Source organism: Littorina saxatilis, unplaced genomic scaffold, assembly GCF_037325665.1.
Source record: "Littorina saxatilis isolate snail1 unplaced genomic scaffold, US_GU_Lsax_2.0 scaffold_1642, whole genome shotgun sequence".
Lineage (NCBI taxonomy): Eukaryota > Metazoa > Mollusca > Gastropoda > Littorinimorpha > Littorinidae > Littorina > Littorina saxatilis.
In genome coordinates this window covers 1-22,795 of record NW_027129267.1, presented here as the reverse complement: position 1 = coordinate 22,795, position 22,795 = coordinate 1, and the positions used below count along the sequence as shown (strand labels likewise).

The 22,795-nt window shown below is 40.8% G+C and overlaps 1 long non-coding RNA gene across 1 annotated transcript; it reads left to right on the top strand.

Moving 5' to 3' along the window:
* The first annotated feature begins 1,942 nt into the window (after positions 1 to 1,942).
* On the top strand, positions 1,943 to 22,042 carry LOC138957535 (uncharacterized). Its single transcript, XR_011453065.1, has 4 exons — positions 1,943 to 2,084; positions 17,457 to 17,673; positions 18,625 to 18,735; positions 21,626 to 22,042. It is a non-coding gene; the product is annotated as an uncharacterized lncRNA (long non-coding RNA).
* The last annotated feature ends 753 nt before the right edge of the window (positions 22,043 to 22,795 follow it).

The window sequence follows — 22,795 nt, the reverse complement described above, 5'->3', positions numbered from 1 at the left end:
TTAAAACATTCGTCAAAAATGTAAAAAAAAAAAAAAAAGAAGGAATATGAGGGTATAATGTTCAGGGCTGACGGCCTTTATTACCCAATATTGACGGACTGTGTGATGATATCTTCTGCTATGGTCTGTTGAGACAGTGATATCAAAATGGAGACAGGAGGTCGAGATTTTGATATCACTGTCGAAACAGACCAATAACAGAAGATATCATCACACAGTCAGTCAATCTATATATATATATACGACTTGTGTCTGTGTGTCTGTGTGTCTGTGTATCTGTGTATTTGTGTATTTGTGTATTCGCCATGCACGGCCAAAGTTCTCGATGGATCTGCTTCAAATTTGGTGGGCATATTCAGGTAGACCCGGTACAGGACACAACCTGGTCGATATTTCAACACGTGCTCTCAGCGCGCAGCGCTGAACCGATTTTGGTTCCACCTCAGCTATTTTGGTTCCACCTCAGCTACCCGGGCCCCCATACCGACACACCAAAGCCAAAGTTCTCGGTGGATCTTTTTCAAATTTGGACACCGTATTCAGCTACACCCCGGACACAATATCATCGATGAGATATTTCAACACGTGCTCTCAGCGCGCAGCGCTGAATCGATTTTGGTTTTTGTGTTCATTTCACCATTATAAGTAACTCTTCCTTATCTTCTCATATTCTCCAGGTTTTCAGCGTTTACCTCCCTTCCTTCGTAATGGTGCACTATAGTGTGAGTGGAGCGTCTTCGGATATTCCCGGCGTTCTGTTACTGTTACTATTTTTAGAAGGTCAACGCAGTGTCCAGAACGTAAATTGGATCCGTAAATTATCCTCACTGTAAAAGTGCAAAGGTCGAATCAATTTATAGCCACGCGAAAAATACACTGTCATCTATCTCTCTATAGATACGGCTTCTCTGTGTTTGTGTGTGTGTGTGTGTGTGTGTGTGTGTGTGTCTCTATGTGAGCAACACCTGTGCATTGTTCAGTTCTGTTTGTGATGTGGTCTGGCGGCTTTTGTGTAAATTTATGTACTGGCCTTCCTTTTAGAAGCCATAACTTGCTCAGTCCTGTTTGAGTGGAGTTCGCCTCCAAAGGTGATTAACACGGTTACATTCGTCGACAAGGATGGGACTCGATATGGTCAGGAATGGCATTATGGCCACTGAATCATTTTCGTGCTGTTCCCATTCCACGAATCTGGGAGGGACCTAAGCTTGGCGGGTCCATTGTTCGGACCCGGCGAAGCCGGCGTACGGCTCTAAGTACTTCTTCCCGGCGAAGCCGGCTACCCGGCGAAGCGGGTATTCATTCTAGTGTTAGATATATTGCTAATTCTCTGGACATTTTGTATTTACTGTAAAGAAATTACAAAAGTATTTGTCTCAGTTTTGGCTGTTCCATATCCCTCCCTCTGATTATTATTTCTTTTTGTTCACTCTTTTCTTGTACTTTTCAGTATTTAAAAATGTTTTTCTTTCAAAAAGTCTTTAGTCACTTGCTCAACTAAATTCTGGGATCATTACATTTTCATATATATTTGTTTGTTTTTAAATTTAGGTGTTTTTGTTTTTGATGTGGGGAAGCAATAAAGAGGTCGTCGATATCAAAACTGATATCGACGGAAATATCGTCGATATCACTTTTGCAATGAGCTCAGTTTTGCCCAATTGACCAATGGAAATCCACGGAACATATAAAATAGCAATATTGTGAGATATCATCCATTCAAATGCCTGATTTCAATCAGGTCTTGATATAATTATGCTGTCTACCTTTCCCTCGTTGGGACACGTCGTTTGAGCGAGTGGTCTATTTGAATTTTACTTCCTGCTCTCAAGGGTTATGCACGTTTAAGTTTGACTTCACAGTAGGGAAAGGAACCATCTTTTAGAGGATGATATTTCAAGATGTCTGTCATGATATTTTGCCTTCTGTTAACCCGCCTTTACTTCATTTTTGTTTCAAATATGACAGGCGAACCCAGCTTTTCAGAATCCCGTTTCCCAGGAAGATAGGACGGAACTCACCAATGGAAATGCAAATGTCGCCATCACTGGCACACTGAACGACACAGGAAGGAAGGATCAAAGGTAAATATTCAAATTGTATTTGCTTTATGCTTCATTGTTTTTACATTTAGTCAAGTAATAACTAATTGTTTTAACATCGAGACGAGGGTCGTGGTGTATGTATGTATGTGTGTATGTGTGTGTGTGTGTGTGTGTGTGTGTGTGTATGTGTGTGTGTGTGTGTGTGTATGTGTGTGTGTGTGTGTGTGTGCATAAAGTGATTCCGAGAAAACTACTGGACCGATCTTCATCAAACTTTACATGAGAGTTGAAAAGTATAATATCCCCACCCGATTTGTTCATTTTTTGGATAAATGTCTTTGATGACGTCATATCCGGCTTTTTGTGAAAGTTGAGGCAGCACTGTCACGTTTTATTCTGTGGGTTCGACAGATTGACTAAATGTTTTGATTTCGCCTTACGCGACTTGTTTTTGTTATTGGTACCTTTATTCCGATGTAAACCATCATGTACAAAATCCAAGATTTATTTAGGGTTTTACAAGGGATAATCCTTGTGCTTTGCTCGATGTCAAAATAAACAGCCTAGCTGTTTTTGCGTATGTTTATTTGAATTTTTTTGGAATTAGTTTTGCAAACTGGTATGGGTGGCATAGCAACACTAGTCTCATAAAAGGAAGGCTACTCAGGAAAGAGAGCAGCCATGCTGATGATTTTGTGGTGTGTCTAAGTGGATGGATGCTTTGATCTCATGTTGGAGGATCTATGGTTTTCTAGATGGAAACCAAGGCATGTACGAGTGAACATTCTCTCTGTCAGTGTCTGTTTGTATGCCTCCCTCCCTCTCTCTCCCTCTCTCCCTCCCTCTCCCTCCCCCTCTCTCCCCCTCCCCCTCCCTCTCTCCCCCTTTCCCTCCCTCCCCCTCTCCCTCCCTCCCCCTCTCCCTCCCTCCCCCTCTCCCTCCCCCCTCTCCCTCCCTCCCCCTCCCCCCCTCCCCCTCCCTCTCCTTCTCCCGCTCCCTCTCCCTCCCGCTCCCTCTCCCTCCCCCTCTCCTTCCCGCTCCCTCTCTCGCTCACTCCCCCTCTCCCTCTCCCTCCCCCTCCCGCTTCCTCTCCTTCTCCCTCTCCCGCTCCCCCTCTCCCTCTCCCTCCCCCTCCCGCTTCCTCTCCTTCTCCCTCTCCCGCTCCCTCCCCCTCTCCCTCTCCCTCCCCCCCCTCCCCCTCCCCCTCCCACTCCCTCTGTGAATGAATGCAAATGAGTTAATATGCTGTCATACGCCCTGCAGTCCGGACTGACGATCTAACAGCGAACGACAAGAAGAAGAAGAAGAAGATATATATGCTGTCATACAGGAATCAAACACAACTCCAAATGTAGGTTCCCTCCACTGTATTATACGGCTATGACATCATACACACAAATACACACAATCATGAACATAATTAATGTTAGGTACTCAAAAAATCCGGTCCTCACAGTTTTGTAGCAAAAAACAACTAGAGATCACAATCTCGTACAATTCAATGTGAGGCTTATATCGCGCATATTCCATGGGTACAGTTCTAGGCGCTCTGCAATGATGCCGTGTGAGATGGAATTTTATGCGGCCAGTAGATTGCAGCCATTTCGGCGCATATTTACCTTTCACGGCCTATTATTCTAAGTCACACGGGTATAGGTAGACAATTATTAACTGTGCCTAAGCAATTTTGCCAGGAAAGACCCTTTTGTCAATCGTGGGATCTTTAACGTGCACACCCAATGTAGTGTACACGGGGGGTGTTCGGACACCGAAGAGAGTCTGCACACAAAGTTGACTCTGAAATAAATTTCCGCCGAACGTGGGGACGAACTCACGCTGACAGCGGCCAACTGAATACAAATCCAGCGCACTACCAACTGAGCTATATCCCCGCCCCTATCAAAACTCTCTACCCTTCACTTAGGTAAAGAACTATACAAACAGTCCGTGAACTCATAGGCACACGATATCTATTTTACATGTATCGACTCACGGCTCGTGTGTTGTCAAAAAACACGTTATAGTTCCTAATCCGGCAAACTTACAGCACCGTCTGCTCTGTCTACCAAATATTCCTTATCTCTTAAAGGCACAGTAAGCCTCCCGTAAACCATCACAGAGCTCCCCGAGCGTCTACATACAGTACAAGCATACTTCCATTTGAACGCTCACCGAACGGGAACATCCTGGCTGCTTTCTGTCGAGCGTGAGAAATTTTCAAAGAATTTATTTTCGTGGACTTAGCCTTTACCAATAATGGCGCCTCGTTTTGGTGCTGGCTGTTATGAATATTCAATACCGGAAATCACGCCCGGACAGTAAGCCTCCCGTAAACTACTGTCAGGCTTTTATAGTACACACAGTACAAACACCCTTCCATTTGAACGCTCACCAAACGGGAACATCCTAGGTGCCCTAGGTAAAGAGCGAGCAATTTTTAAAGAATTAATTTGGCAGATTGTCAGAAATGAGTTACTTCCCTTCGGGTCTCATTCAGAAAAGCCCGGAAGCAGGGTCACGCAAGGGTCGTAGCAGACGACGGTTTATCAATACATATCGCCGTTCCTCTCAACAGTCAAAAGCCATCGCCAGAGTTCTTGTGAACCACAGCCGTTTGTTTCGTGCATAAAAACGTGCTATTGTAGATAAGCTCACATCAATCAATCAATCAATCGAGTCGCATTCAAATGACCTTAACTGACGACTACATGGTGAAAAAGGGAAACTGGATCATACGGTTTCACGATGGCTCAGGGGTAAGATAAACCACGCAAAAATAAATTCTTTGAAAATTGTTCGCTCTTTACGGAGGGCACCTAGGATGTTCTCATTCGGTGAGTGTTTAAATGAAAGGGTGTTTGTACTGTGTGTAAAAGCCTGACCGTATCTGTGATGGTTTACGGGAGGCTTACTGTGCCTTTAAGTAAATAAGATATTGTAGACATATTTTAATTCTGGTCGTACACAGAATTACACAGCTTCTATCACCGTTCACTAGGAAATGTATTTACTACTAATTCCTTCTGCTGGTCACCTCGGTCTACTCAGTTTCTATCGCCCTGGTCCAACTCTACGGACAAACATAACCTTGCACTAGCTTCTCTTAATTCCGTCGAATCTCAGCTATGCGGGTCTATAGGCGTGATATTCCGGCGTCTTCTCAGATCCTTAGCACTGCCATCTGGCCACTACCTTCCTGTCCGACCGGTTATACGACGCACTGCACAACATAAATAGCGGACATATTAGACTGGTTAAGTGTACAGTGTGAGTGTTAGTGTTAGTGGTTATCGGTACTTTTTTATGTGGTGACGTCAGCGTTTTGTGCGTAGTTCAAAGGTTATGGGTCAAAGTTTACGTTTGCTCCCTTTGATCTGCTAACGAGCGGTGGTTAAATCGACAGAAATAACGAGCTCTGAATGTTATGTGAAAACTCAGCGAACGCATGTTTATTCATACATTTCTTTATAACCAGTATGTTACTGAATAACGTAATGCTACAAATGTCAGTTTCATGTGTGGTTTATTCCAGGTTTGATGCACTAAATTCTCAGCCAAAGAAATGAATCGGAATGAATGAATCTGCAGACAGGGAAAGATGCACGCAAACACTTCTCTTCCAGCAAATTCACTTTCTGAAAATTCTGTACACGTCGAACGTTCTGCATGCGCCTATTCAACAATTGAGTGGTTAAAATGTATCACAGAAACTGACATTAAGATGTATCAATACAAACAACATTGCAATAATCGTTTCTTTTGTTCTTGTTTTCGGCTGTGTCGTCTGCTCCGTGTATGACTTTTCTTCTTTTTCCAACTTAAGAGTCCAGACATGGGACGCTACTCTTTCGAATTATTGCAACAGTTGTCTTCCCTCCCATCACGTTAACGAAAGTGAAACTAAACGCACGGGCCAAGACGCCGTTGTCGGTTTCGTTATGGTAAGCGGAATGCGTAATGATACATAGATTTTCCTTAAGTTAACCACTACTACTACCACTAAAACTGTACACTTAATCTCTCTGTTGTCTTAGATATCTGTCTGCTATGTTTAAAGTTTACAGTGTTAGTCGATTCAACTTATGCGATAAACATTAGCGATATTCAAATGCTCATTCCATTTACCTGTTAAGTGCTTTATTCGGGCTTCCTTTCTCCCGGTCGATTCCTGTGACAACACCGCCCTGTCCCTGGACAGTGGTTAAGTGTAACGATATCTTCGTTGCGATTTACAACATCAACTCTCTCGGTCAGTGAGCTGAATTCACAGTCCGTGCACCACTTCGCTACGTCACGCTATTACCTCTGGTTAGCACTCTAAAAGCGTGGAGGATATCACTGTCAAACTTTGCCTGTTAGTGTTGTTCGTGATCTCCTTCACATCCTCTCCCTCCCCCCTCCCTCCCCTCCCTCCCCCCTCCCTGCCCTCCCTCTACCTCCCCCTCTCCCTCCCCCTCTACCTCTCCCTCCATCTCCCTCCCCCTCCCCCTTCCCTTCTCCCCCTCCCCCTCCCGCTCCCTCCCCCTCTCACTCCCCCTCCCCCTCTCACTCTCCCTTATCCTCCCCTCCCCATCCCTCTCTCTCTCTCTCTCTCTCTCTCTCTCTCTCTCTGTCTGTCTCACCCACCCTCCGAGTCTGTCTTTCTTTTTGTCTACGTATGCGTGCTGTGTATGCGTAGATGAACATGTCGATGTCCTTTTTAAGCATTGTTGGTGCAATTTTTTTTGGCTCACGTAAGTGTAGCCTATGCGATGCTAACTTTTGTTTGTCTATGCGTGCGTGCTTGTGTGCGTGTGTGATAGAAACTTTAACATTTGACTTAACACCGAAATACTAATTTCACCTGGTTATTATCCAAGCAACATTTTCAAAGTATTGAAGCAATGATCAACATTTCGTCGGCATGTGTGTAGTTAAAGTGTGTATCCACAGAAAACGGGTGGTGGTTTTTTTTGGGCGGGTAAAAGCAGGTGACTGGTTTGTGTCGTGTGTGGTATGTAGACCAGGTCAGGGGTCAAGATCAGGTCAGGTCGCGCGGAGGATTGTGGTATAGACTCACTTTCCAGTTCTCACCTCTGCATTCGTCGATTCGGGGAAGACGATTTCACATTGTTCGATTTCTTAGCTCAAGAAAAATAGATAAAGAAGATACCAAAGCCAAAGGAGATTTCCAACAGTTTGATCTGCACAGCGTGTTTCCAGTGTCTGCGCAGGGAAGATCAGCTGTCGAAAGCGCAGTGTCGATCTGGCAGTCGTGTCCCCATTAACAATGTAAGTACAGACGGATCTAGTGTCTCCCACTCATAAAGCGTGTCACATAAGCTTAATGATCATTCGTTTTGCTTAATTTATTTCTATTTCAGCAGACACGGATATGAAAAACAGTGCTAGGCAGTCACCTCCAGTGAAATTAGTTGATCTAAACTGCCTGTAATGTTTGGATGTCTTTGTTCTTGGTTCGATTTATGTGAATTTCAAGACTTGCACTGCAGTAGAGTCTCAAGTTTACTCTGCCCGTATAAAACTGTCTACTATTTACTTGAACATGCAGATATAAGGAAACGGGATGAATCTGTTCTCAAAGTCAAAATTATTACGATTTTGCCTCAGTTTCAAAACATGCTCTGTCATGGTTCTGTCTGTAAAATGTGGTGCCTTTCTACAGACAATTTGTGAATGCTAGATCTACCTAGATCTGTATCGCGTTTCATTCCAGACTCCTCTCTTTGATTGTACTATTTGCTGTTTACGCACTAAGCTTATCACGATTCGTTGATGTCCGTAACGTTTGGTAAATTCCTTGGCTTTGTTGGCATTTTTTTCAAGGCAGCACAACGTAAGATTAGCTTCTGTTGGACAGCAGGTAGAATGCGAGTTTTGAGACAACGACAGTCGTCCAAAGAAAGTTTGCTGTGGAATTTTGTTCTACATGATGGCACATGTGATTCTGTATTTTTCAGCGGTTAATGTTAATGGTTTATTTTTTCCTCTGTTGATTTCTTCCTTCTGAGTTGATCGTTATCATTCAAACAAGACTATTAGATAGCAAGGGTGGATCCAGGAAACGGGGCACACCCAAACTGTTTTTCATGAACTTGAAGGCGCGAAGCGCCTGAATTGAGGGTGCAAAGCACCCGAAAATGCCAGGGTGGGTCGGGTGCATGACCCTCCCCCCCCCCTGAATCTCTCTCTCTTTCCCTCTAGGGGGGGTCCGGGCCCCCTTCCCCGCCCCCTCCTAAATCCACCACTGGAGAGTACCTCAGTTGCTCCTCAAAATGGACTGTGAATAGTGTGTTGACTGTGTTGACCGTCAGAATTATTTTAAGAACCAGGCTGCTGCAGTCAGTTGACATGTTTCGCATAATGTAGGATTCCCATGCATGATGCATAGATAAAGTAGCTTGTATAACCCGACTATTCAGTATCAAAACACTGTTTTTATTTGTGTAGGTTGTAGTCATCACAACTAATCGTATTTTGCCTTTTGTTTCAGAAAGGAGGATAAGCTACATTTAAAAATGTAAGAATTTGATTGATTAAAGAAAAAAGACCTATAAACAAGGATGCTCCCAGCCGGAAGAAAACAAAACAAGTCGCGTAAGGCGAAAATACAACATTTAGTCAAGTAGCTGTCGAACTCACAGAATGAAACTGAACGCAATGCCATTTTTCAGCAAGACCGTATACTCGTAGCATCGTCAGTCCACCGCTCATGGCAAAGGCAGTGAAATTGACAAGAAGAGCGGGGTAGTAGTTGTGCTAAGAAGGATAGCACGCTTTTCTGTACCTCTCTTTGTTTTAACTTTCTGAGCGTGTTTTTAATCCAAACATATCATATCTATATGTTTTTGGAATCAGGAACCGACAAGGAATAAGATGAAAGTGTTTTTAAATTGATTTCGGAAATTTAATTTTGATTATAATTTGTACATGTTTAATTTTCAGAGCTTGATTTTAAACCAAATATAACATATTTATATGTTTTTGGAATCAAAAAATGATGGAGAATAAGATGAACGTAAATTTGGATCGTTTTATAAATTTTTATTTTTTTTTACAATTTTCAGATTTTTAATGACCAAAGTCATTAATTAATTTTTAAGCCACCAAGCTGAAATGCAATACCGAAGTCCGGGCTTCGTCGAAGATTACTTGACCAAAGTTTCAACCAATTTGGTTGAAAAATGAGGGCGTGACAGTGCCGCCTCAACATTCACGAAAAGCCGGATATGACGTCATCAAAGACATTTATAAAAAAAATGAAAACAACATTCGGGGATTTCATATCCAGGAACTCTCATGTCAAATTTCATAAAGATCGGTCCAGTAGTTTAGTCTGAATCGCTCTACACACACACACACACACACACACACACACACACACACACAGACAGACACACACACGCACATACACCACGACCCTCGTCTAGATTCCCCCCTCTACGTTAAAACATTTTGTCAAAACTTGACTAAATGTAAAAAAGAGGCAAAAAGGCAAAAAAGAAGGGTAGTAGCAACCTGCATGCAACTGAGGTTAAAAAAAAACAAGTCGCGTAAGGCGAAAATACAATATTTAGTCAAGTAGCTGTCGAACTCACAGAATGAAACTGAACGCAATGCCATTTTTCAGCAAGACCGTATACTCGTAGCATCGTCAGTCCACCGCTCATGGCAAAGGCAGTGAAATTGACAAGAAGAGCGGGGTAGTAGTTGCGCTAAGAAGGATAGCACGCTTTTCTGTACCTCTCTTCGTTTTAACATTCTGAGCGTGTTTTTAATCCAAACATATCATATATATATGTTTTTGGAATCAGGAACCAACAGGGAATAAGATGAAAGTGTTTTTAAATTGATTTGGACAATTTAATTTTGATAATAATTTTTATATATTTAATTTTTAGAGCTTGTTTTTAATCCAAATATAACATATTTATATGTTTTTGGAATCAGCAAATGATGGAGAATAAGATAAACGTAAATTTGGATCGTTTTATAAAAAAAATATTATTTTTTACAATTTTCAGATTTTTAATGACCAAAGTCATTAATTAATTTTTAAGCCACCAAGCTGAAATGCAATACCGAACCCCGGGCTTCGTCGAAAATTACTTGACCAAAATTTCAACCAATTTGGTTGAAAAATGAGGGCGTGACAGTGCCGCCTCAACTTTCACGAAAAGCCGGATATGACGTCATCAAAGACATTTATCAAAAAAATGAAAAAAACGTATGGGGATATCAATCCCAGGAACTCTCATGTCAAATTTCATAAAGATCGGTCCAGTAGTTTGGTCTGAATCGCTCTACACGCACGCACGCACGCACGCACACACACACGCACACACGCACACACATACACACACACATACACCACGACCCTCGTTTCGATTCCCCCTCGATGTTAAAAGATTTAATCAAAACTTGACTAAATATAAAACAAGTCGCGTAAGGCGAAAATACAATATTTAGTCAAGTAGCTGTCGAACTCACAGAATGAAACTGAACGCAATGCCATTTTTCAGCAAGACCGTTTTCTCGTAGCATCGTCAGTCCACCGCTCATGGCAAAGGCAGTGAAATTGACAAGAAGAGCGGGGTAGTAGTTGCGCTAAGAAGGATAGCACGCTTTTCTGTACCTCTCTTTGTTTTAACTTTCTGAGCGTGTTTTTAATCCAAACATATCATATCTATATGTTTTTGGAATCAGGAACCGACAAGGAATAAGATGAAAGTGTTTTTAAATTGATTTGGACAATTTAATTTTGATAATAATTTTTATATATTTAATTTTCAGAGCTTGTTTTTAATCCGAATATAACATATTTATATGTTTTTGGAATCAGCAAATGATGGAAAATAAGATAAACGTAAATTTGGATCGTTTTATAAATTTTTATTTTTTTTTACAATTTTCCGATTTTTAATGACCAAAGTCATTAATTAATTTTTAAGCCACCAAGCTGAAATGCAATACCGCAGTCCGGGCTTCATCGAAGATTACTTGACCAAAATTTCAACCAATTTGGTTGAAAAATGAGGGCGTGACAGTGCCGCCTCAACTTTCACGAAAAGCCGGATATGACGTCATCAAAGACATTTATCAAAAAAATGAAAAAAACATTCGGGGATTTCATATCCAGGAACTCTCATGTCAAATTTCATAAAGATCGGTCCAGTAGTTTAGTCTGAATCGCTCTACACACACACACACACACACACACACGCACACACGCACATACACCACGACCCTCGTTTCGATTCCCCCTCGATGTTAAAGGCACAGTAAGCCTCCCGTAAACCATCACAGAGCTCCCCGAGCGTCTACATACAGTACAAGCATACTTCCATTTGAACGCTCACCGAACGGGAACATCCTGGCTGCTTTCTGTCGAGCGTGAGAAATTTTCAAAGAATTATTTTCGTGGACTTGGTCCTCTACAACAATGGCGCCTCGTTTTTGGTGCTGGACGGATGTTATGAATATTCAATACCGGAAATCACGCCCGGACAGTAAGCCTCCCGTAAACCATCACAGGTACTGTCGGACTTTTACACACAGTACAAACACCCTTCTATTTGAACGCTCACCAAACGGGAACATCCTAGGTGCCCTACGTAAAGAGCGAGCAATTTTTAAAGAATTAACTTTGCAGATTGTCTCGAACACTTTTTGGACCCATCCTGAACTCGGGTCAAAAATGAGTTACTTCCCTTCGGGTCTCATTCCGTATCGATGTAAACTGGCCACAGCCGTGGATCGATGATTATCAAAATGTTTTGGGGCCGTGGTGCGTTTTTGCGCTAGACCTAACTTTTAAAATCTAAATAATAAATTGACAGCTTGTTACACAAACATTCTTTAATCATAAAAGAATTCTTTTTTCATCAAGACAAGATCAATACAATTCGAAGTTGTGAAAGTTTGAAAAAAGAAAAGCCCGGAAGCAGGGTCACGCAAGGGTCGTAGCAGACGACGGTTTATGCATATCGCCGTTCCTCTCAACAGTCAAAAGCCATCGCTAAAGTTCTTGTGAACCACAGCCGTTTGTTTCGTGCATAAAAACGTGCTATTGTAGATAAGCTCACATCGAGTACTGACGACTACATTGTGAAAAAGGAAAACTGGATCACACGGGTTCACGATGGCTCAGGGGTAAGATAAACCACGCAAAAATTAATTCTTTGAAAATTGTTCGCTCTTTACGGAGGGCACCTAGGATGTTCTCAATCGGTGAGTGTTTAAATGAAAGGGTGTTTGTACTGTGTGTAAAAGCCTGACCGTATCTGTGATGGTTTACGGGAGGCTTACTGTGCCTTTAAAAGAAACAAGTCGCGTAAGGCGAAATTACTACATTTAGTCAAGCTGTGGAACTCACAGAATGAAACTGAACGCAATGCCATTTTACTCGTAGCATCGTCAGGCCACCGCTCATGGCAAAGGCAGTGAAATTGACAAGAAGAGCGGGGTAGTAGTTCCGCTAAGAAGGATAGCACGCTTTTCTGTACCTCTCTTTGTTTTAACTTTCTGAGCGTGTTTTTAATCCAAACATATCATATCTATATGTTTTTGGAACCAGGAACCGACAAGGAATAAGATGAAAGTGTTTTTAAATTGATTTGGACAATTTAATTTTGATAATAATTTTTATATATTTAATTTTCAGAGCTTGTTTTTAATCCGAATTAAAGATATTTATATTTTTTTGGAATCAGCAAATGATGGAGAATAAGATAAACGTAAATTTGGATCGTTTTATAAATTTTTATTTTTTTTTTACAATTTTCAGATTTTTAATGACCAAAGTCATTAATTAATTTTTAAGTCACCAAGCTGAAATGCAATACCGAAGTCCGGGCTTCGTCGAAGATTACTTGACTAAAATTTGAACCAATTTGGTTGAAAAATGAGGGCGTGACAGTGCCGCCTCAACTTTCACGAAAAGCCGGATATGACGTCATCAAAGACATTTATCAAAAAAATGAAGAAAAATGTTCGGGGATTTCATACCCAGGAACTCTCATGTCAAATTTCATAAAGATCGGTCCAGTAGTTTAGTCTGAATCGCTCTACACACACCCACACACACACACACGCACGCACGCACACACGCACGCACATACACCACGACCCTCGTTTCGATTCCCCCTCGATGTTAAAATATTTAGTCAAAACTTGACTAAATATAAAAAGGATAAGCTACAACAAGATCGACGCTATGTCAGATATGCCTCAGCCACATGACGACTTCTGAATTTAGATCCACTCGGCATGGTGACAAGTCTTGATGAAAAGTATATGACTGAGGACAGCAGTGGAAAAAGTGGCCACATGGCAGTGCAAAAGACAGATAAGCTGATCGTAGATTTCCAAATGAACACAGCACCCGCAGATCTACTGCTGATTTACGACGGGCAAGCTACAATCCAGGGCAGAGAACACTGCAGCGTTGTAATCCAACTCTTCATTTGTTTCAGGAAAGCACGTCCTTACAAATGAACATTACAACTCTCTGATACAAAGACATAGTGTACAGGAACATTCCGATAATTGAGTGGGATAGGATTAAACAAATTCCCAGGGCTGCGGTGAGGAAGTACTCGGTTTTTCTGTAAAATAGCTTTCACACAGCCAGTGTATGCGAGATAATGGTCTTCTTGGTGACTGTTCGTGCCCAAGCACGTGGAGCTCTTTGCCAGCAGGACAATGTGTCACTGAACAATATCAGAGACTTCGGAGTGCGAGGACCAGGGCAAATAACCTCATGTGACTAATGAACTGTTACACGCACAAAAACAAATGAAAAAATGGTTCTTCGCCAGGTTCTGATGGCATTACAATTGAATTTATTAAAGTATTTTGGTCTCGAGTGAGTATATTTATATCGCGATCTTTTTCAGCAGCATTTGATAATGGTAGTTTGTCTGCGTCTCAAAGAAATGCTATCATTGTGTTAATTCATAAAGGTAAAAACCTTCCGAGAGATGAATTAAATAATTGGCGTCCAATTTCGCTAACAAACAGTGACTATAAATTACTGGCGAAGTGTCTGGATCTACGCATGAACAAAGTTGTACATAATGTGATTAATCCTGATCAGGTTGGATATATTAAAGGGAGGCAAGTTTCATCTTTGTTAAGATTGATTGATGACGTCATAGATCAAATGAATGTGCAAGATAAACCAGGTCTTTTGGTTACCATTGACATGTTTCATGCATTTGATTGTATATCAAAAGACTTTATGATAAATGTTTTTAACAAATTTGGGTTTGGCCCGGAGTTTGTAACTTGGGTTGAAGTTTTGATGAAAGATGCCAAGAGTTGTGTTAATTATGCAGGCTGGTTGTCTGAGTATTTTCCAGTGGAGTCTGGAATCCGTCAGGGATGTCCATTCTCGCCTTTAGCCTTTGTTTTGGCAATTGAGTTAGTAGCCATTAAGATTAGGCAGAATAAGAAAGTTAAAGGTATTTTGAATCTGAATTGTTTAAATGATAGGTCTTGGGATGATATGTTAAAAATTGCTTTGTATGCTGACGATGTAACGTTATTTTTGAAAAGTGAAACGGATTTAAAACATGCCTTATTGATTTTTACTACCTTTCCGGATTAAAGTTGAATCTGTCGAAATGTGAAGCCATGTGGTTAGGAAGTCAAAAACATTGTCAAGACACCTTTTATGATTTCAATTGGAAGAAAAAATTAAAGATTTTGGGAATTTATTTTTGTAATGACATATCAGCCTCTGACGTTGAGGAAAATTGGACAGGGCGAATTACGTCTGTTAAACGCTTGATTTCGGCATGGGAGAAAAGAAATGTGAGTATCATGGGTAAAATTATTGTAATAAAAACGTTTTTGATTTCCCAATTTGTTTATTTTATGCAGGCATTTGTGATCCCTGATAAAGTATTAGCAGAAGTTAATAGACTGTTGTTTAGATTTTTGTGGAAAAAGAAAGAAAATAATAAAAAGGCATTTGAAAAGGTTAAAAGGATAATATTGTGTAGATTTGAAACACATGCAGGCATCCTTTTTATTACAATGGGCTGTCGGACTGACATCCCCAAAGTCACGGATAAGTGGAAATGTGTTCCAAAGTCAGTGTTTTCAATGTACGGCTCAAATTGTGAATGTTTTTATTCAAATGTTAATTTTCGGAGACTAAAGGGGAGTGAACTTGTCAAATCCAAATTTTGGAAAATTGTTTTGAAAACCTGGCTTGATAACAACGTAGGCTTATGTATTGATGATAATTTATTTAATCCGCTTTTATGGAATAACCAATGTTTTGCTTATGCCGGAAATGTACTGTATTTTGAAGATTGGGCGAGAAAGGGTCTTAAGGTAGTTCACTGGACCCGTTAAATATAATTTGGTTTCTCCCAAAAGTTGGTTATTTTTTAAGTTCGATCTGTCTGCTATGCATTCAGCATAAAAAAAATATAGGGTAGTGGGTTCGTTTCGGAGCTATGAGTCTCGGAAGACAGTGCCCGTTTTGAATTTTGGACCGAAAAATCGAAAAATGGGTATGTTTTGAAAACGGCCAATTACACAAACATCTGCATAGGAATAGTCATTTAAAAAATATCACCAAAAGCAGCAATGGGCAGGTAACGAAGTGCACTGGTAAACGAAAATGTTGCGCATACTCAAACTTTGTGACGTCACGTCTTTTGCCAGAGTTTATTTTAAATTTGTTCCTCATGTTGAGGTATTTTATTGCTGGTAGCCTGGAAATAAATTACGATTTGATGAGATGGGTTGTAAACGCAAGAGCGATCAAAACGGCATTAAAAAAAAAAAAAAAACAAGTCGCGTAAGGCGAAAATACAATATTTAGTCAAGTAGCTGTCGAACTCACAGAATGAAAGTGAACGCAATGCCATTTTTCAGCAAGACCGTATACTCGTAGCATCGTCAGTCCACCGCTCATGGCAAAGGCAGTGAAATTGACAAGAAGAGCGGGGTAGTAAATTGTAAAACAAAATAAAAATTTATAAAACGATCCAAATTTACGTTTATCTTATTCTCCATCATTTGCTGATTCCAAAAACATATAAATATGTTATATTCGGATTAAAAACAAGCTCTGAAAATTAAATATAATTATAAAAATTATTATCAAAATTAAATTGTCCAAATCAATTTAAAAACACTTTCATCTTATTCCTTGTCGGTTCCTGATTCAAAAAACATATAGATATGATATGTTTGGATTAAAAACACGCTCAGAAAGTTAAAACAAAGAGAGGTACAGAAAAGCGTGCTATCCTTCTTAGCGCAACTACTACCCCGCTCTTCTTGTCAATTTCACTGCCTTTGCCATGAGCGGTGGACTGACGATGCTACGAGTATACGGTCTTGCTGAAAAATGGCATTGCGTTCAGTTTCATTCTGTGAGTTCGACAGCTACTTGACTAAATATTGTATTTTCGCCTTACGCGACTTGTTTTCTCTTTCTCTTCTCAATTCTAGATACGGACCCAACGTTACACCAAGATGTATATAGTGGATGTCATACTGTGTTTTTTGTGTGTGTATAATTATAATGATAAGCATTTTAAATATATATTTCAACAGCATACACATATGTTTATTTATAACAGATTAATCTTAAGGAGGTGCTGTACATGAAAACTGTTATGTCCATCGTTAGAATCATACATTATTTGAGTGAAATGTGCAGATTATTTTGGGAAAAAAAAAAGTAATGTTCGTGAAGTGCTGATTGTATCATCGTCTGTTTGCTGTATTGCGATCGCAACTGTGTACACTATTGAGCGTGTCAGTAAGCATTTCTGCGTGTTCACTTTTGTGTGTGCAACGATTGTGTTGAACTGAAATGAATAAAACGCTTGTTGAAAAAAAAAAAAAAAAAAAAATCACGTGAACCTGTCTGAGTGTGACCATTGTGACGCCCATATCTTTAAATCTTAGTCGTATGACAATTCCAAGAATATATTATCTTGATACGCAAGCTCTAGAGTAAGTTAATGATTGTAGATAAGCTTTGCCATGATAATTATGCTGATGCAGTTTAAAAGTGTGTGTGTGTGTTTGTGTGTGTGTGTGTGTGTGTGTGTGTGTGTGTGTGTGTGTGTGTGTGTGTGTGTGTGTGTGTGTGTGTGTGTGTGTGAGAGAGGATTGCACAAGATCTCATTCAGGGACAACTTCACCAACAACAAATACACCGTCATTTTATCTGTTTGACTTCTTTTAAAAATTATACATGGAGCAAATATGATGCGTTAGTTTTAACTCTGAGTGTGTGGTGTGTGTGTGGTGTGTGTGTGCGTGTGCATGTGCGTGTGACGAAGTGATTTGAGCTTGTGTTACTAGTACTGTTTGTCGATTTCTTACGGGAGCCTTGAAGGCTTCGCCTTGTCTAGTTGACTATAATTATGATTTCAGGTTTGACTTTTGCTTTTGTGAAGACCCAAACCAACTGAACAACTGTCCTTATGTCGTGAGGGTCACGTTCCCCGGGGATGCAAACATTGCAAACAGCGTCGAGGTATTCTGTATGAAAGGGGGCACGAGGTTCCACTTTCTTTCAAAATACAGAACGATGATAAAAAAAGGAACACCCTTTGCGATCCTCCTGATTGTGAGACTTGAACATGTCAGGGTAATTGTCTATTTGTCTTCTCTTCTCTCTCTCTCTCTCCTTCTTACCTTTGTCAGCGTGTTCCTTGTGGTGTCCCATGTGCATGGATACATGATATTATTACCAATTCAGTGCCCTATATGGCTTTTTGACCAATCAGGACGGATTCTAGGTGACCCTCTATTCTAGGTGACACACACACACACACACACACACACACACACACACACACACACACACACACACACACACACACACACACACACACACACACACACACACACATACACACACACACACACACACACACCACACACACACACACAGACACACACACGCGCGCGCGCGATATCAGCATTCGCCTACCTCCCACGGGTTAGGGGGAGTCCCATATTGGTTGGGACGAGAAAGAATTTACCCGATGCTCCCCAGCATGCCGTAAGAGGCGACTAACAAATTATGTTTCTCCTTTTACCCTTGTTAAGTGTTTCTTGTATAGAATATGTCAATGTTTGTTAGGATTTTAGTCAAGCAGTATGTAAGAAATGTTAAGTCTTTTGTACTGGAAACTTGCATTCTCCCAGTAAGGTAATATATTGTACTACGTTGCAAGCCCCTGGAGCAAATTTTTGATTAGTGCTTTTGTGAACAAGAAACAATTGACAAGTGGCTCTATCCCATCTCCCCCTTCCCTCCGTCGCGATATAACCTTCGTGGTTGAAAACGAAAGAAAGAAAGCATTCGCCTAAAAGGCGCATACTTGATATAGTTTTTTTCTGGACATGTCTGTTAGCATTTGCCAACAGTCACCATATTATAAATAACTGATATCTGTGCGTATTTGCATGAGTTCATGTGAATGTATGTGTTTGCATGTTGATGAGTGTATGTTGTGTTGTAAACTGCATGCACGTAAATGTTTAATGTTCGGACACTATTTGTTTTTATCATTGGTATTTTATTTCCGTTCAGATCTCAGGGATTTACCCCAGAGAGACAGATGACATATGCCGACCACAATCGTTCGAGGCAGCTCATTACTGGGCGATGCATGGTGATGGCCTGGAGAACGTGAATGTTACGGTAAGCCATAAGACAAGACATAAGACATACGATCATTTATTGTCCATACAATAAGTTACAATGGATGGAAAAGTGTGATTCATCCGCTCTTAACCTTTGCCGTGCTCCCTGGGTTCACTTGTACCCAGATACACACTAAAATCATTGTAACTCTGGAACCATTAAAGGTATCGTTTTAAAATTTTAAGTATCTCTCACACACCTAATTTGCTCTCTGTCTGCAATTTTTTAGTGTGTACATGACAAAACATTAAAATTAATTGATTATGATAATTTACATAAACACTACCGATGGCTCGGGTTCACACAAACCCATACTTTTAAAGAGTAGTACATGTACTTAGTGAGTGTAACTATCCCTCTGCCGACGGCGCGGGTTCTGCTACACCCATAATTACCAAAGCGGCGGAACAGTGTCTGTCTGCCTGTTTGTCTCCAAGAGACTGTCTGTCTCTCTGTCTGTCTGTCCGTATCTCTCTGTCTGTATGTCTGTTGTCAGTTGCTCTGTCTGTCTGTCTGTCTATCTGTCTATCCGTCTATCTGACTGTCTATCTGACTGTCTGTCTGTCTCTGTCTCTGTCTCTGTCTCTCTCTCTCTGTCTCTCTCTCTCTGTCTCTCTCTCTCTGTCTCTCTGTCTCTCTCTGTCTCTCTCTCTCTGTCTCTCTCTCTGTCTCTCTTTCTTTGTCTCTCTCTCTCTTTCTTAGTCTCTCTCTCTCTCTCTCTTTCTTAGTCTCTCTCTCTCTCTCTTTCTTAGTCTCTCTCTCTCTCTCTTTCTTAGTCTCTCTCTCTCTCTTTCTTAGTCTCTCTCTCTCTCTCTCTCTCTCTTTCTTAGTCTCCCTCTCTCTCTTTCTTAGTCTCTCTCTCTCTCTTTCTTAGTCTCTCTCTCTTAGTCTCTCTCTCTTTCTTAGTCTCTCTCTCTCTTTCTTAGTCTCTCTCTCTCTCTTTCTTAGTCTCTCTCTCTCTTTCTTAGTCTCTCTTTTAAAAGACAGCTCCGAAAGCACCTCTCTAACGACTAAGTCGGTGTACAATGTGTGCGAGTGTGTGTGAGGATGTGTGAAAGAGAAAGTGTATAGTATGCTTCCATTAACAAGCACACTTTTGAATTTTTTATTTTTATTTTGTTATACTTTTCCCTGCATAATTTTGTTTTATTTGAGTTTTTGTTTAAATGTTTTCATTCTTCATATTTGTTCTTTGTTTCATGTGTGTATTATAGTAGGGACTAGCTGTAAGAAAGGACCATATGGACCTAATGCTATCATCCCTCGGTAATAAAGTTTTCGAGTTCGAGTTCGAGTTCTCTTTCTTAGTCTCTCTCTCTCTCTTTCTTAGTCTCTCTCTCTCTCTTTCTTAGTCTCTCTCTTTCTTTGTCTATCTCTCTCTCTTCCTTTCTTAGTCTCTCTCTCTCTCTTTCTTAGTCTCTCTCTTTCTTTGTCTATCTCTCTCTCTTCCTTTCTTAGTCTCTCTCTCTCTTTCTTAGTCTCTCTCCCTTTCTTAGTCTCTCTCTCTCTCTCTCTCTCTTTCTTAGTCTCTCGCTCTCTCTCTCTTTCTTAGTCTCTCTCCCTTTCTTAGTCTCTCTCCCTCTCTCTCTTTCTTAGTCTCTCTCTCTCTTTCTTAGTCTCTCTTTCTTAGTCTCTCTCTCTCTTTCTTAGTCTCTCTCTCTCTCTTTCTTAGTCTCTCTCTCTCTTTCTTAGTCTCTCACTCTCTCTTTCTTAGTCTCTCTCTCTCTTTCTTAGTCTCTCTCTCTCTCAGTATTTCTTAGTCTCTCTCTCTCTCTTTCTTAGTCTCTCTCTCTCTCTTTCTTAGTCTCTCTCTCTCTCTTTCTTAATCTCTCTCTCTCTTTCTTAGTCTCTTTCTCTCTCTCTTTCTTAGTCTCTCTCTCTTTCTTAGTTTCTCTCGAGTCTCTCTCTTTCGTAGTCTCTCTCTCTCTCTTTTTTAGTCTCTCTCTCTCTCTCTCTCTCTCTTAGTCTCTCTCTCTCTCTTTCTTAGTCTCGCTCTCTCTCTTTCTTAGTCTCTCTCTCTCTTTCTTAGTCTCTCTCTCTCTTAGTCTCTCTCTTTCTTAGTCTCTCTCTCTCTCTTTCTTAGTCTCTCTCTCTCTTTCTTAGTCTCTCTCTCTCTTTCTTAGTCTCTCTCTCTTTCTTAGTCTCTCTCTCTCTCTTTCTTAGTCTCTCTCTCTTTCTTAGTCTCTCTCTCTCTTTCTCTCTCTCTTTCTTAGTCTCTCTCTCTTTCTTAGTCTCTCTCTCTCTTTTTTTTAGTCTCTCTCTCTCTCTCTGTCTCTTTCTTAGTCTCTCTCTCTTTCTTAGTTTCTCAGTCTCTCTCAGTCTCTCTCAGTCTCTCCCTCCCCCCCTCCCTCCCCCTCTCCCTCCCCTGCAAGAAGTCGGTGAAGGGAGAAACTCGATGCACCCACTAAAGTAGCGCTGTGGGTTTCCCTGAACCCACCCCGTCGTTAGAGAAATAAACGGTAAAAACCCTCTTTCAAATGTATGGGTTCAGACAAACCCGCATCGTCGTTAGAGGAATAAACGGTAAAAACCCTCTTTCAAATGTATGGGTTCAGACAAACCCGCATCGTCGGGCGTATGTAGTCAAAAGCGGCATCCGGCAAAGGTTAAAACTACCAAACAACATATGACAACAACCTTAAAAACAAAACAAAAATTAGAACAGTAAAACATACGAAGTAAGAACACCCACAGTACAATCTTCTCACCTCCCCACGCCCCTCATGCAAACCTCTCAGTTTTCATCAAGATTATCACCATAATGATATTTTTCGTTGTCATCTTCTTGTCGTGATCGTAGTTATTTCAGGACCTGTTTTCAGGTCGATTTATTAAATTAAACGCTCCTGGGAGTAATGACCTTCGTTTTTTTCATTTTGTTTTTCAGATTCATAGTATACTGTAACAGTCCATGAGCGGACTGCTTCTCTCCACAACTGACTCACGCATCCAATGCATTGTCATCTGTTGGCGATCTGACAATTTATGCTTAGTTTATTGATGTTGCTTTTGTACTGCTTCATGAATACGTCGCAACGCGGCATGTCCCGCTTTGATTATCGTTGTCCACTTAATGTATACATATTATCTGTCTGATTTCTTACCTGATTTTGGTAAACCTATTTTCTTTTCTTTTTGTTTGTATGTATGGAAGTGTATATTGCCAATTTATTTTGGTTGTATAGTATTTGTCCGCTCAATTTGTATACATACATTAACTGTCTGATTTGTTACCTTTTTTTGCTAAAGATATATCTTTTTTTCAAAGCCCTCTGGGCCCAAAACAATAAAATACTTGACTGGACTTGACTTGACTTGATTCATTTTAAGATATTTTATCAAACACACACACACATACACACACACACAGACACACACACATACACACACTCACAGACACACAAACACAGACATTCAAACACACACACACTCACAGACACACACAGACACTCAAAAACACACACACACACACACACGCACACATACACACACACACACACACACACTCACAGACACACACATACAGACATTCAAACACACACACACACACACACTCACACACAGACACTCAAACACACACACACACACACACACACTCACAGACATTGAAACACACACACACACTCACAGACACACACAGACACTCAAACACACACACACATATACACACACACACACACACACTCACAGACACACACACACACAAACACACATACACCCCCGCACACACACATACACCCCCCACAACACACAATCACACACACATACACATACACACACCCCCACACACACACATACACCCCCCACACACACACACACACGCACGCACGCAAAATGCATCTCTACAACCATCTGTCATTACTGACAATTCGTACAATCACGGGAGATAACTCAATCGAGAGGAAAGATCCGCTGTGGAACATTTTTCTCCCCTACTACATTTTGAGTTGACAGAGAACGTTGACAGTTTGTAGTCGGAACTGCTGCAGGCTAAATGTATTGCCTTGTATTTTAACGGTAGTAACTGGTATATTGTACCATTTTATTAAGTGAGCAG